Source organism: Dendropsophus ebraccatus, chromosome 13 (assembly GCF_027789765.1).
Source record: "Dendropsophus ebraccatus isolate aDenEbr1 chromosome 13, aDenEbr1.pat, whole genome shotgun sequence".
Lineage (NCBI taxonomy): Eukaryota > Metazoa > Chordata > Amphibia > Anura > Hylidae > Dendropsophus > Dendropsophus ebraccatus.
Genome location: NC_091466.1, coordinates 57,770,164 through 57,783,113, shown reverse-complemented (window position 1 = coordinate 57,783,113; position 12,950 = coordinate 57,770,164). Strand labels below are relative to the sequence as shown.

General features: G+C 43.6%; 1 long non-coding RNA gene across 1 annotated transcript in view; it reads right to left on the bottom strand.

Moving 5' to 3' along the window:
- The window catches only part of LOC138771403 (uncharacterized), a 106,541-nt gene that overhangs the window by 52,092 nt on the left and 41,499 nt on the right, over positions 1-12,950 (bottom strand). Inside the window, exon 3 of the long non-coding RNA XR_011359610.1 lies at positions 8,619-8,688. This is a non-coding gene — a long non-coding RNA (uncharacterized lncRNA). The remainder of the gene's footprint in view (positions 1-8,618; positions 8,689-12,950) is intronic.

Sequence of the window (12,950 nt, the reverse complement as noted above, 5' to 3'; positions counted from 1 at the left end):
GACATGCCAGGTTTCTGTGCGGACGGATGGAATCCTGGCTGGAGCGTATACTATGTGTATACACTCCATCCAGGATTCTATTAATTCCAGTAGAACGTGTGTTTCGTATATATCACGGCCGTTGTTGCAAATTGCAACAATGGCCGTGATTTATACAAAACATACATTGTGTGAACATAGCCTTAAAGCAAATTTACCACCAGGTTTGTTAATGTTAAAAGCCCATAACGATATACCCGGTGGTACATTCGCTTTAAAGGATGCAACACCTGGACATCTCCTATTTTCTCATTGTAATTTTTGGTACCTTGTTATGGGGGCTTTCATTTTGAGTTGTTTTTAAAAGTTTTTCGTTTTCATGATACGCTTTACGGGAAGCCTGTCCCCTTGACATGAATGTGAAACATTACTGAGCGTGCTCTGCCAGAGGTCATTCACAGGGAGCTGCTACTGTCTCATACTGGTGCTATCTACTGGTGTCACCTGGTGCTGTAATGTTGTGCTGATCACTTTACAGCAGCCTCCCCTTATGACTACAAACAAAACAGGAAGTCTCGGCTTATTTTCAGACCTAGTGGTATGCATGAAAACTGCAAGGCTTTAGGATTATTTTAGAATATAGACAGTAATATGAAAAAAATTAGAAAAATAAAAGAACACCAAAAATGATACTGATCAGTCTAGTCCAGCAATGGGTTTTATGCAGCCATCAGTACCTGAAATATATCTAGTATCTTGAGATTACTTGAATTCCAAGATTGTAGATAGACTCCCTTGATCTATTTGCTTGGAGTGCCCTTCTACTAATTTAGCCTGTATACTAACGTTAATGGCATTGGGAAGGCTCAAGCTGCAGGCTGAATGAATAATAAAAGCATTCCTTTAGGACCGTACGTCTAGAATCTGCCGCTAAATGTTGTATATTTCTTGGTTCAACCGTGGTTCAAAATGGTTATTACATCAAAAGTAGAAAGACAATCCAAGAAGCGATTTCGTTCAAGCACTCTCCTGAGAGAGTAAAGGTAGGCAGCAGATATTTGGCTTGGGAAGCTCTGCCATTCTACTATAAAACAAGACTGTAACCCATATGAATGCACTACTACAATGAATAGAGATCCGCGAATTTACAGTATTAACAAAGCAAAGTGCTTCGTTAGCTTCAAAACATATTCCAAATTCCCAGGACTGGATCCAGCTTTTTCAGGCACCTGAAACAGAGTGGCATAGAGTTTAAAGGCAGCCGGCTGACAAGACAACTGCTGAGCTAACAAGGCACTTCACTTCGTTCAGGGGTGTAACTGGAAATGACTGGGCCCAATAGCAAACTTTTCATTCCACCCCCCACCCCCCCGACTGACCACTAAGCCGTCAAGTGTAACTTTATAACTGCAAGTTGTGGTCAGGAGTGCTTGCACTTAAAGGGAAATTTGCAGAACCTGGGAGGCCCACTCAGGGGGCTCAGTGTACTGCAGGAGTGGGCCACGGGGGCCCCTGATGACGCGGGCCCCATAGCAGCCACTATGGTTGCTACAGTGGTAGTTACGCCCCTGGATTTTTTACTGTAAATTCACTTATCTCTAATAATGAATAATTTTCTTTCCTCTAACTAGTTATAAGGGTCCCCATATACCTTACACTTTCATCCACCTTACCCACCGCTTGTGACGTCGGTATGATGTTGTGATGATTGTGGCAAGGGCTGCACAGACATCGATAGCAATGTCTGTGCAGCCAATGCTTTAAAGGGTTACTTGGCGTCAGTGGATAGAAAATAATAAGATGTTATGCTTACCTCTCCATGCTTCTCCGGTGTCCTCCTGCCTTGTCTCTGCGCCCCCCTGCTAACTGCAGCCACCAACACTTCTGAACCCATCACTGCAGTCATAGCCAGTCCACCCAGCCAATAACTGTCCACAGTGCTGTCCCTTCTCGGCCAGTTATAAGCTCAGCAGGCTGGTAAGGCTGGAGGACACTGGGGGAGCATGGAGAGGTAAGCACAGCTTCTTTATTATTTTCTATATAAAGACACAGAGTACCCCTTTAATCAGCTCTCGGCCATGGACTGCCTAATACCCGAAGGGTTTCACATTTTTAAACGTTATGAAAGACAATGATCAGCTGTCAGGCGAATAACAGCTGATCATTGTCTTTATTACACAAGGCAACGTCTCCCTGATTTGGCAGGTATTCCCTCTGTGTATTTAAGGCCTTTAGCTGAAACTTCCTGTTCTGTCTGTGGTGATAAGAGGAAGCTGCTGTAAACTAATCTGTAAAGTATTACAGTGACAAGTGACACCAGTAGATAGATAGCACCATTATAACGGCCCTATTACTCAGGACGATTATTATTCGAAAAATCGTTAAATTGCTCGGATTTGAACGATAATCATTTAGTGTAATAGCAGACAACGATTATACTACCAACGAGAAATCGTTGGTTGTTTAATAGAATTTGGACCTATTTTTATCGTTGATCGTTTGCAAATCGTTCACATGTAATAAGATGTTATTCTGTCTTTCGCAGTAGCGAGGAATGCAATAGCAACGACAAGACGACCGCAAAAACGATCATAAGTAACGATCATCCTTTCATGTAAATTGGGTGAACAATTTCAGATCGTTTGCCATAGCCTGCCGTTTATTGTCGAAAAATCGATTTGGGTAATAGTACCCCAAGACAATAGTAGCTCCCTGTCCTATGACCTCTTCTCTTCTCAAATCCATTCCTGGCTTTGGCTTCCAAAATCTGTCAGATAAATCTGTCTGTGTAAACGCACCATTACAAACACTTGTACACTTTCTTCCAGAAACAGCACCACTCTTGTCTCCAGTTTGGGTGTTGGTTTTATAACTCAGTTCCAGTGAAATGAATGAAGCTTAATTGCAAACCACACCTGACCTGGAATCAAGTGGCTATGTTTTTGTAAGGACTGGATAACCACTTTAAAACATAAAACTAAACGCACTTAAAAACAGCTCAGGCAAGATGGCAGCCGCCATAACAATGTACAAAAAAATAAAATTACAGCCAGAAAATATAAACACGTTCCAGTATGTAATCAGTAAAAAGAAAATCTAGAAAATACATTCCTTTTAAGCAGAAGAAAAACCTGCAAATGCAGACGGCATGCGGTGCAGGAACTAACGTGTGTCAAATGTGGAGAAATCATTTTAGAAGCTAAAAGCTTGTTTGGAAAGATATTTTGGGGGAAATTGTGGACAACTCCATCATTAAAGCATTTTCCAGCTGGTGTTCACCAGCAGCTAAAACCGTCATGCTGTGGTAAGCAAGACACGGGCAGGAAAATCGGGACGCAGCTGCGAAATGAAACGTGAATGTAATTGACTCTTTTTTTGTTTCTGACTTAAAAGTAGAGACCCCCCCCCAACTCATCTTAAAAACTTTGCTCGTATTTGCTGTTGTGTTTCCTAGGACGTTTATTTCACGGCACGTTGTCAACTTTTTCAGGTCTGCTGTTGAGTCGGTAGCATGTGCCACAGCCAGAAGAGGATCCATTAGCAGAATTAAAACACTCCCAACAATGGATATCAGCAAATGTTTGTTTGCAGGGAATTCACGGGAGATTAGATCTTAAGCTGTAATTCAATTAAGTGGTTCAGCAGGCGGCACGAGCGCAGCTCTGTGTCACATGGAAAGACTGAACAAAGTACTGGTGTGGTGGAAAGAAACAAGAGCCGCCAGGCCAAGGTAGGGAACACGCTTGTACTAGTGTAGACCGAAAAAGAAGTCAACCTTTATCAAAATCAAGAATTTTTTTACTGAATTCCTAACAAAACATCAAGAGAAAGTTTAAATAAAAAAAGTCAGCACACTACAGTTATTAATTGAGAGAAGCTAAGCACCACTTGGCGTAACTAGAGAATGGCTGGGAAGAGGTGGCGGAAACTAGCAAGCCGCACGGTCATGGCCAGAGTAATTGGATACATGGTATGGGCATGAACATGAATCTTTGACCCAGGTAACTATACTATTTTTTTTCTACCCAGGTAAAAGAGAAGCCTAGCTACAATGCTTTCAACATTAAAGGGGTTGCCAAAGCTTACCAAAACATGGTCCCTTTCTTCAAAAACAGCGCCACTGTTATGTTCATTTTGGGTGTGGGTTTTGTAGCTCAGTTCCATTGACGTGAACGGAGCTGAACTGCAATACCACACCTGAGGACAGGGCTGGTACTATTTTTATAAGAAAGTAGCTATGCTTTTTGTAATCCTGGATAACCCCTTTAAGGGTATAAACCCACACACCGTATATGCAGCGTATTTACTGCTGCGATACGCAGCATACTCGCAGCAAACTCGCAGCAAAATCGCAGCAGATTAGATCTAAATAACTGAACACAGCATCAAATCTGTACCAACAAATCTGCTGCGTATTTGTTGCATATCTGCTGCATATACGGTGTGTGGGTTTATACCCTTAAGGGTAGCTTCACACGTACCGGATTCGCAGCGGATTTCACGCTGTGAGTTTGCAGCGAAATCCGCTGCGTATCCTGGTAGTGTAAAGGTCTATGGGGTTAGATATCTGCCGCGGAATTTTCATTCTGCTGCGGATATGTAACCCGGCCCCTTTAACCCCCTGCAGCCCCTGGCAGACATTACCTGCTTGGCGCCGCAGCTGTGTGACAGGCTCCTGGCGGTCCCCATCAGCCAATCAGTGCACGGCAGCCTCACACACAGCCGCGGCGCCGAGCAGGTAATGTATGCTCCGGGCCAGGGGCTGCGGGCAGCGGGGGGTTAATTTTCTTTGTCTTGAGCAGAAGGCAGCAGACTTTAGGAAGGAGACTGAAAAGATAATACATATGGAACAGACTGTTAGTCTCTGGGTTAGGGGTGTGCGGGTGATTGAACTTGTATTTTACCGCTTTAACAGGTTCAATTCTTTAATTCTTTACAGATTTTTATGTCGGTTATATAATTTCTTAGTATTTATGATACCTTCTTACATACAGTAAGTTTTAATTTGCAAACTCCCAAACACTTGGCATTTGACTCCCAGTGGCTGGAGAAGATGGATGCAGCCTGAGGAATGCCTGGAAAATATGGATACAGCCATACCCATGCTTTCCAGGCAGTCCTCCGGCTGCATCCATCTTCTCCTGCCAGAGTCAAATGCCAAGCGTTCTAGAGTTCTCTATCCTTACTGTAAGTTTGCTCATTCCCACACTCTTACACACTTCCTCTAAATGTCCCTTTTGGCCAAAACATTTCTAATATTCCTTTCCTTTACCAGTGGTAGTTTTGGTTCTTCATAAGAATTTCTAAATATTCCAGATGCCTTACAACTTTTAGCGCAATTCTTATTATAGGTCGTGTTTATATGTTTCCATAACTACTCTCTCTCTCTGCATGCACAATGAACCTTCCAAGTCATGTAGAATATAGACTATTATGCTTTTAATTTATGTCGTCCTTTTTATTCTTAGCTCCAATGTATGCATTCTGTGCCCCTTCCCTTGCAAATAGGAAGCTTTGTGTGCCGGATGATAGAGATGTTTGACCCTATTGTAATGCGCTTATCTGCGGCAGCACTGTATGTTACAATAGAATCTTTGTATGCTAGCCATTTCTCCTATATACTGCAGGAGACAGATATATAGAGAAGGATGGATAATCAGAAATATTGGCCATTTAAACCAGGATAGTTCTTTGGGTGGATGGCGGAATCTGTTCGAACATAGAATGGAGCCTATGGCATGGGTGGACATGCACACGGGAACGAGCGTTGGTGAGTGACGGAATCCACGGCAGCTTACCCACCCAGATTCTTCAGTGTGAAACCACCCTAAAGAATTGATGTCAATTCTTTAGAGGAGCCCTAGTTAACCTTAGTCAATGGGGGCTTGAATTCTGCCAGATCTGAATATGGATATGTTCACACCGATATGTTCAATCTGCATAGAGAAGCTCTGGTGGATTCTGTCGCTTGGCCCCCGCCTGTGCCATAGACTCCATTCTATGGACAGGCCGATTCCGCCGCCAGCCGTAAGAATTGATATGTTGTTTTTTTTTTCAGCTGACAGCGGAATTTGCCCAACCATAGAATTGAGTCAACGGGCGCAAGCGACATACTTTTCAGCACGGATTCCTCAGTGTAAACCCACCCTATGCGAGGAATTTCAAGTAGAAAACTTTCCTCTTCAATTCCACTCTTAGAGCCAGTTCACACTGAGCAAGATCGTGGGAATTCCGTGGCGGAGCTCTCCGCTGCGCTCAGTGTGCTGCTGTAAGTGAATGGGAGAGCATGCGCTCGTCCGCTGTCGCTGCTCTCTGCTCAGTGAACTAACATGTTAGTTCTTTGAGCGGAGAGTGGCAGCAGACGAGCACGCGCCCTCTCAATTCACTTACAGCAGCACACTGAGCACGGCGGGATTCCGCGGCAGAGAGCTCCGCCACGGAATTCCGACGATCTTGCTCAGTGTGCCCTTATTCCTCAGTGTGCACATACCCTGATGGGACAATGGGCATCTGACTCAAAGGTTTTTGCTTTCCTCTGGATCAACACAGTGGGGTTATAGGTTAACCTTGTTAACTTTGTAACATTAAATGGAGGTATTGGTGTACTCTGAACAATCTATTTTACTTTGTCCCAGAGATGCTGTATAGTATTAAAGTCTGGGAAATGTGAACACTAGGGAGGCATGGAAAACTGTCAGTCATGTGTCTGGGACCAAACCATGACCCTTGTAGTGTGGTGCATTATCCTGCTCAAAGTTTCCTTCTGCCATCGGGTAAACAGCTGCTACAAAAGGATAAACTATGTTCCACAATGTCTAAATAAGCCCTTCTGTCCTAAAGTCTATCTTAAAGTATCAGAGAATCCAGTATGTGCCAAGAGACATTCCTCACACCATTATGTTACTTTCACCAGTCCAGTGCCGGACTGGGGTATCTGGGTCCCACCAGAGGAAATGATCCTGGGGGCCCACCAATGAGGAACCAGTTCTAAAGCTGGGGGCCCATCGGAGAATTCTACGGTCCTCTGGTGGGCCAGTCCGACACTGCACCAGTAGCTCCTCCTCAACATCAATGCATAAGGAAACCCTACAAAGTTAGCAAGCGTTTACACTATTACATATATATATATATATATATATATATATATATATATATATATATATATGTCTCCCACAGTAACCACAAAACAGCCAAACCCATCAAATACTCTCCCCTTAGGATACAGTCATACATACTTTCATATCCATCATACATACTATCATAAAAGTAAAAGTATGACTTAGAGCTTTGGAAGATTGTCTCATATCTATGTTGTCTTGAAAATATATAATACGTGGTTGTTGTGTTGACCCAATGCACATTTCTCATAGCCCGAGGCTGCCATACCTATCTATGCAGCATTGCATTTTTCTGTGTAATTTATTAAACCCTAAGGCTACATAAGTGTGATCTATGAAGTATAAATCATGATTATGTAGCCAGAACTAAATTTCCTAAGCTTCATCATAACATTATATACAGTATATAATCCCACTTACATAGAGGTACTAATGCACAATCACTTTGCCCCTGCAGCAGTTGAGCAGGATGATGTATCACTTACATTGTTATGTGCTCCATACTAGTCCTCTCCATTATGTGCGTGTGCTCAGTAGTCCTTAATCTTCATGAGCACTAGCTCCCTCTGCCCACCAACCGCTAATTCAGGAATGGGGAACCTTGGCTCTCCAGCTGTTGCAAAACTACAATTCCCATCATGCCTGAACAGCAAACGCTAAAGTTTGGCAACAGCTAGAGGGTCGATGGTTCCCCATCCCTAATAGTGATGAGCAAACATCCCGGCGTTCAGTTTGGATACCGAACATGAACATAACAAAAAATGATTGTGATTGGTTCAGGAACGTACAGTAGAAGCGTACGTTTTGGTCTACGCACATGCGTACAGGATATCAGCTGCAAAACGTAAATTACGCAGTTGCGTACATTTGCAAGATCAAATATGTGAAAATTATCGTTATAACCATTCCGACTATCGAACAAAGTGTTCATGATCGGCAAACACAAACAATTAGCATAATGATCGTACAAACATCCAAACATTTATGAACATGCTCGCTCATCACTAATCCCTATGCTAATTGGTAGTTGGCTGCCTATACTATGTATACTGTATATAGGCAGACAGCTGTCAATCAGTAGGCAGAGAGTGGAGGGAGTGGTGAGTCACAAAGTCCATACTCCTTCATATTAGGAGAACAGCTGAACAGAATCTTGTCTGCTGCCTTGATTTAAGGCAGCATAAACCTAGTGACATATTATCTTAAAGGGAATGTACCATCAGGTACATCTCTATGGGTTTTTTAATGGGAACGGATTGGCGCCAGTGTGGGGATGCTGGTGGCACAGTCTTTTTTTTGAACCCCCACCTGGTTCCTGCGCACAGCGACGGTCTATTCCTGAGCACCGTCATGGAGCATTGGGGGCAAGCCCGCCGCCCCCCCCAGTGTGATGCGGATCCTTTAGAATCAATGGAGGGCCCCGTTATTTTGCCCAGAAATCCCTTTAAATAGATTGGTTATTGTTGGTAACTTGGGACAAACTCAACAAAATGGATACCACACAAGGAGTTGTCACCTTACCTGCCATGGTGCAGACGTGATATAAATATGAAGAGCATAGTCCAGATGTAGGCTGTCTCTAGTCCATCACCTAAAATCAAATGTAATGACCATCAGTTTGTAAGCATTTTTGGGGATTTTTTTTTTTTTTATTAACTGGATACTGACAAAGCTTCATTCACACGCTGCATTCTCTATGTTGTTATAGGTACGGCATTAACAAATGTTTCTAGAATGAGTAGCTCCACAGACTGATGCATAGGTTTATCGGAATAAATTCACTATATGTTTTCTGGGCCTATGAGTCCAATGGGTATTCTCACTCAAAAATTGACTACAGTCACCAAACAGTTGTATCTCTGTCTGCATGAAACCTTTCCTCCTAAACCACACTTTAATGGCCATAATACATGGTCCGACCTGCTCTCGCTTACCGTGCCTGTTGCACAACTCAATCCTGTGGCCAGGGCTGCACAAACATCACTAGTGATGTCCATGCAGTCCTTCGCTTTATTCAGCTGTCAGCTGCACGTTTCTTTCTACACAGAGAGATGTGCAGCTGATGGAAGATAGTGATCAGGCATCAGCTGATAGCTGACTCTAGTAGATGGGGAGATAATCTCTCTGTGTAATAGGGCCTTAAAGGGGTTATCCAGTGCTACAAAAACATGGCCACTTTCTTTCAGAGACAGCACGACTCTTGCCTCCAGTTCAGGTGCGGTTTGCAATTAAGCTCCTTTCCCTTCAATGGAACGGAGCAGCAAAACCCTGCCCAAACTGGAGACAAGAGTGGGGCTGTCTCCGGAAGAAAGTGGCCATTTTTTTGTAAAGCTGGATAACTCCTTTAAGGGTGTACAGGCCCCAGACCATCAGGAGGGGTCTGCATGGGACTTAAATTGACACATGGTTGACCGCTTCTTTTGATGGGCTAGGGGGCTGGGTAATACTTTTCCTCTCTTGGGGAATTGGGGTCACCTGTCTGTGGCCTAGTTTACACCACCACTCAGGTCTTGGTGTGAATTATTTCTTAACTTAAAGGGGTAGTTCAGCAAAAAAAAAGAAAAGAAAAAAAAAACTTTCAAATCAACTGGTGCCAGAAAGTGCCAGAGATTTGTAATTTACTTTAATTTAAAAAAAAAAAATCTCAAGTCTTCCAGTACTTATCAGCTGCTGCATGTCATGCTTGAAGTAGTGGATTCTTTCCAGTCTGGAGAGCAGGAGAGGTTTTCAATGTGTATTTGCTCTGGACATTTCCTGACATGGACAGAGGTGGCAGTAGAGAGCATTGTGTCAGACTGAAAAGAATACATCACTTCCTGCAATAATATATATATATATATTTTTTTTTTGCTGAAGTACCCCTTTAAGCTAAGAAATAATGCACACCTGAGTGGTGGTGTAAACTAGGCCACAGCCTTTCTATTGTAAAATAAGCCAATACAATACAATTACGCTTGATTTGAAAGAATTTTTTTATTTTTTTTGCTGAGCTACCCCTTTAAAGGGTACATTTAATAAACTGTCACGTCATATGTTGTTCAACTTGTAGTAGCCATATACCGTAGACGCATGCTTGACACGCACGCTCGGGTTCGGATATCTCTAATGACCAACCATGATTATGTCTACGCTAACCATGATGCAAATTTTTTTTTCTCATCAAGGGTTAAAAATAATCTAACTAAAAGAACGGTTATTAATGGAGTAAACAAATCTGCAACAACTGGCTATTTACTCGGCCAGCGCAGCAGAACTGGATCCAGGTCTATCCCACAGGCAGAGGGACAAAGTATTCCTTAAACAAATCGATGATTTCCTTCCACACCCGGATCTGCTGCTTCAGCAGTGTCTTCTATCTGGAGCTCACAGGCCCCTGAAATCCACTGCATCTGCTGCTGATTTAGCAGTAGTAACATGTTAATAGCAGGCGCAGGGAAGGAGGGAATAAGGGAGCCTTCATGTTCTATGGTCGGCATGATAAATCCAGCACTAAATTAATCTTTGGGCTGACAGTAGTGCACAGTAGATTTTCCACATTAGCAAAGTTCACACAAAGATAACTTCTGTCCTCTAGCACATTCATCCAGATAGAACGCCATCAATTATGAGCACTGTGAGACAGCCGGAGAATTACTGATATTAGTGGCTTTGGCGCCTATTACCATCTGCCTGCAGCGGCTTTGTAGGGGCAATATTCCTTTAAACGGCGCCCATGTAGCTTGCAGTTGGGATAGCCACTCTTGAGGCTATGTTCACACACAGTAAAATAAAAGCTAAATATGTGTGAACAGATGGGGGGAAAAAAACTGCCGTATTTTGCAAAAGCAGCTCAGACATAATGAGCATGTTCATTATTTGTACAATCAATCACGGCCATTATCCTATATTGAGTGGGCATTGCCAATTTCCCATTGATTTTAAGTGGGGCACACTATGGAATCCGGATTACCCGTGGTGGATTCCGCAGCTCACTCAAGCTCACGGCTGCGTACATTTCCATCCATGCCATAGACTCCATTCTATGGTCGGGTGATTCGCGTTGATTCCGTAGTGTGCATTGTACCATTAGGCTATGTTCACACAACATAAGTTCAGTATTAACAGCTGTTGTTGTCGATTTTCAACAACGGCCAGGATTAAGGGCCCTATTCCACCGGACGATTATCGTTAGCATAATCGTTAACGATTAACGATCTCAAACGACCGCTATTGCGAAAGACCTGAAAACGTTCACTCATTTCCATGGAACGATAATCGTTACTTATGATCGTAATTGCGATCGTTTCTTCTTCCGTATTTATTCGCTATTGCGTTCGTATCTATTGCGAACGACCGAACGATGTCTTATTCAATGCGAACGATTTGCGAACGTTTTGCGAACGAGCAACGATAAAAATAGGTCCAGGTCTTATGGCCCTATTCCACGGAACGATTATCGTTCGTTTTCGGACGATATCGACCGCTACGGACGATAATCGTTCCGTGTAATAGAGTGCAACGATCAGCCGACATCGTTCATGTCGGCTGATCGTTGCAGTCGCTTGTTTTTCAACATGTTGAAAAACAAGCGACTGATATAGCAGCGATCTGCTGCCGTCGCTCCGTTGAATAGGAGCATCGGCAGCAGACGCTGCTATATCCTATGGGCTGCCCGGACGATCAGCGATCCCCCGGGCAGCCCCCCCGCAGCTCCCCGCCGCCCCTCCCGCACTCACCCGCTCGCTGCAGCCGCGTTGAATAGCGGCGGCAGCGAGCGGCGAACGAGGAGCAAACGAGCGCTAATAGCGCTCGTTTGCTCCTCTAAAACGACCCGTGGAATAGGGCCATTATAAAGCGATCAACGATTTCTCGTTCGGTCGTTAATCGTTACTGCATTTCAACCGAACGATTATCGTTTAGATTCGAACGATTTAACGATAATCTGAACGATAATCGTCCGGTGGAATAGGGCCCTAATACTGAACTTACATTGTGCTGCAGCTAGAGGAAATTCTGGCCAGAGTGTATACACATAGTATACACTCCGGCCGGGATCACTAGCGGTCCCCGCAAAAAACTGACACGTCAGTTTTGTGTGGCCGCAGAGAAAGGGCCCTATTCCACCGGACGATTATCGTTCAGATTATCGTTAAATCGTTCGAATCTAAACGATAATCGTTCGGTTGAAATGCAGTTAACGATTTACGACCGAACGAGAAATCTTTGAGCGCTTTATAAGACCTGGACCTATTTTTATGAAATGATGTTGTGGAGATGAGGTTTGGATGAAATGGAAAATTACCATCCCATCCCTACATGAAGGGAATACAGGAATCAAAATCCACTGTGAGAATGTAGAGCCATAGGGAATGACACTATCGCAGCGGATTATGCAGCGATACTATATGTGTGAGGAACCCCCAGGACAGGACACTCCTCATTGACCATGGCTCAGCACAGCACAAGGGTAAGGTGTTGACTTTGTGCACATGCCCTATACCAGCTGAGGGTCTGTGTAAAGAGAAAAAGTACTAAGGGGTCACTAACATGTACCCCAGCAGGTGATGGTCACTTATCAATGTCTATTTCTACACATACAGACATTTTTTTTTTTTTTTTTCAAATTGTGAGCAAAGAAGCTGTAACCTGACTTCTATGTATGCACATACCCTACGTGTCAGCAGCAAAAACATTGATACTCAACCTGCAGCCAAAGGCAAATGTTTGGGAGAAGCGATTGACGTCTTATTAGAACGCTGAAGGAGATCCTAATGTGTGTCCTCAAACCTTAGGTCACAGAGATCCTCCAGGGGACGTGAACCAGATCACAACATAGTCAATAGCAAATATGTGACGCTCTAAGGAAAACCACAG